This window comes from Brassica oleracea, chromosome C9 (assembly GCF_000695525.1).
Source record: "Brassica oleracea var. oleracea cultivar TO1000 chromosome C9, BOL, whole genome shotgun sequence".
Lineage (NCBI taxonomy): Eukaryota > Viridiplantae > Streptophyta > Magnoliopsida > Brassicales > Brassicaceae > Brassica > Brassica oleracea.
In genome coordinates this window covers 22,887,918-22,890,823 of record NC_027756.1, presented here as the reverse complement: position 1 = coordinate 22,890,823, position 2,906 = coordinate 22,887,918, and the positions used below count along the sequence as shown (strand labels likewise).

The 2,906-nt window shown below is 38.1% G+C and overlaps 1 long non-coding RNA gene and 1 pseudogene across 1 annotated transcript; both read right to left on the bottom strand.

Moving 5' to 3' along the window:
- LOC106314587 overlaps window positions 1–605 on the bottom strand; it is a 2,596-nt pseudogene extending 1,991 nt beyond the window's left edge.
- A 492-nt stretch (window positions 606–1,097) lies between these two features.
- Window positions 1,098–2,076, bottom strand: LOC106317251. The gene is made up of 3 exons (XR_001265085.1): window positions 1,952–2,076; window positions 1,493–1,786; window positions 1,098–1,242 (listed from the first exon to the last, which is right to left on the bottom strand). It is a non-coding gene; the product is annotated as an uncharacterized LOC106317251 (long non-coding RNA).
- Between the last annotated feature and the right edge of the window lie 830 nt (window positions 2,077–2,906).

The following is a 2,906-nucleotide window of genomic DNA, read 5'->3' as shown; positions in this document are numbered from 1 at the left end:
GCTTCTGCATTTTGACTTGGAGGGCGAACCGGCACATGAGTTCCATCGAGTGCTCCGATACAATCTCTTAAATGAGGCCAATACCGATCATCATTCCTCAAAATAGGACTTACTCTTCCAAACTCGCCTTCTTGTGGTCTTAGTGTATCATCCGCAAACTTGAGAAGAGCACTCAAAACATCATCAAGCTTCCTTTGGACCGTATCCACTGATCTTTGATACCTTGCAGCAATATCACGCTTAGTCTTATCTTGACCAACAGTCTCGAGAAACATCGCAACAGATTCCTCAAGGTAGACTTGGTGAGTCTCTTTCAATCCATATCGCTCAGCTAGCAACTTGCACAAAGCTTCAAAGGTCTTTTGGTTCATTCGAAGAATGTCATAACATTGCTGATCAGATTCATACATAAGTTGTTGAACATGTCGCCATCCTGCTCCTCGATCTGTTCTATGACTCAATCCCACAGTAATAGGCTTGGGACACACAGACACAGACGAAGAGACAGACGAAGCTTGGGAGATCTTGAGACACACAGACACAGCCTGAGATGCTATGGAGAAGCATGAGACAAAGCAAAATACACGTGATCTGAACTGAGACATAATGCATATTAGTAAAGACATATCTGAGACATATAAATGACCAATCTGGTCGTTTGCAAGACCACAAACATAGATATCAAGTTCAAGACCACAAAACAGACCTTTAAAACTACACACACGACATGTATATATATTTAACACACACAACATGTATATATATTTAACACAGGCGACATGAGTTCAGGGAACAGACCAATCACACAGACCAATCACATGTTTATATAAGTTAAACCAAAAATTCATTCTCAAAGTGCTGAACCAAAATCAAGACACAAGAAGAGTAAGAAGTGAAGTATTTTCTCAGCTAAGTCATCTGTTCCCAAACATATAAACAAAGACATGATCATAACTGATTTGTATATATAAAACGTAAATCAAGTTCCATATATATATATATAAAGGCCACAAAAGGCAGAGCTTGTGGCTGAGTTTCTGTCCCAAATGCTTGAGTCTCTTCTCCTGGCTGAGAATCAGCTTCATCACCATCATCTCCACCCACTCTAGAATTCAAACTTGCTTCTCCATGTTGAGCGCTCCATCCTTCAGCTCCAGTTACAACTACACCACGAAATTCTTCTTCAAACAGATCCATATTAGCAATCTCTTTGCATATGGATTTTCTAATCCCAGGACACTCCTATATAACAGGAAAAGAAACAGAAGTCAGTAGCAGAAGTAGTAGATCAGATCAGTAGCAGATATAAAACAATAGGAGACCACATCTACCATTACAAGTTCTCAGACAGGCTCAGTACAATGACACAATCACATCCACCATTACAAGTTCTAAAAATCATGTCTAAAAAATACACAGAAAAGAGATAACATGGAAACTTGAATAAATCATGTCTAAAAAAATACACAGAAGAGAGATAAGCGAAACAGACCTTTTCGCGTTCATTCCACCAATCATCTGACATATCAATCCTTCCCATGTCATCAAACCCAAGCCCTGTCCTATTCTAAAGAAACTTATTAAACTTAGTGTATCTCTTCCTACTGGTGTCGTATTTGTTCTTGAAAGGCGGCCAAGTGTCATATCCTTTCTTAAACTTCGCTTCAAAAGCCTCTATGATGTTCTGTTTCCCTATTTTATTCATAGATGTACTCGTTCTATTTCCCTTTTTTCTCTCTTCAGCGTAAAGTTGGAAAAAAAACCAGGTTTCTTCAGGAGGCCAATTCTAAAACACACCAAAATTAAGAATAAAGCATAAAAAAACAAAGCAAGACACAGACCCTAAAGCATGCGACCTAAAGATTCCATACGACCTAAAGCATAAAACCTAAAGACATAATACGACCATTCCATACATATAACAAGCAAGAGTAGTGTGAGAGAGCCTTACATCTTTTGCCATCTTAAAAAGTGAGAGGAACAGCGGTAGAGAGTGAGCTTGAGAGTGTGAGCTTGAGACACACAGACACAGCCTGAGATGCTATGGAGAAGCCTGAGACAAAGCAAACACACAACACATTCATCAACCTCTACACAGTTTCATCAAAAGACACAAGAAATCATTTTAAAACAGTTCAAACTTAATACAGACCAACTCTAAGCATCAATACCAACACTTGTTTATATTTTTCTCAACTAATCAGTAGCCACAGTATTATTATATATTTTCTCAACGTACAAACACAAACGGACATAGCTCAGAACGTAAGCTTTTCAGTTTGTTTAACTATGAGGCAACTTTGCTTGTCCGAGTCATAAATAATAGGCAGAAACACAAGAAGACTAGAGAAGTAGAAAGCCATATATAAAGCAAACACACACACTACAAGAAAACAATATGGATACTGAGGGAAAAAATCGTCGGAATTTCGTCGGAATAACGTTATTCCGACGATATACCGACGAAACAAGTCCTCGGAAATAATTCCTCGGAATTTTATATTTATTATTTCACATACTTTATTTTTTGGATTGTATATATCTTTATTACATACAGAACTGCACATTTGATATCCGATCATGAAGATATTATTTCATCATATTTAAATTTATTTTATCTAGTTCATTTTCGAGCATGAACATAATTTTCTGAATGTTCCACTCATTGGGATTCTTTTCATTCTCCCCTTGAGATGAAGAGAGAGTGAGTGAGAGAGAGAGAGAGAGAGAGAGAGAGAGAGAGAGAGATTATTATTTGTGCCTTATGTCAGAAGATGAGAGGGAATGGTTTAATCCCTGTTCTAAAACTCGGCTGCCTAGCCGTCTAGGCGATACGCGTCACTCTTCTGCCCCGATTTTTGGCAAATCGGTTTAAAAAATCGAATATCCGATTTTCTCTGCCTAGA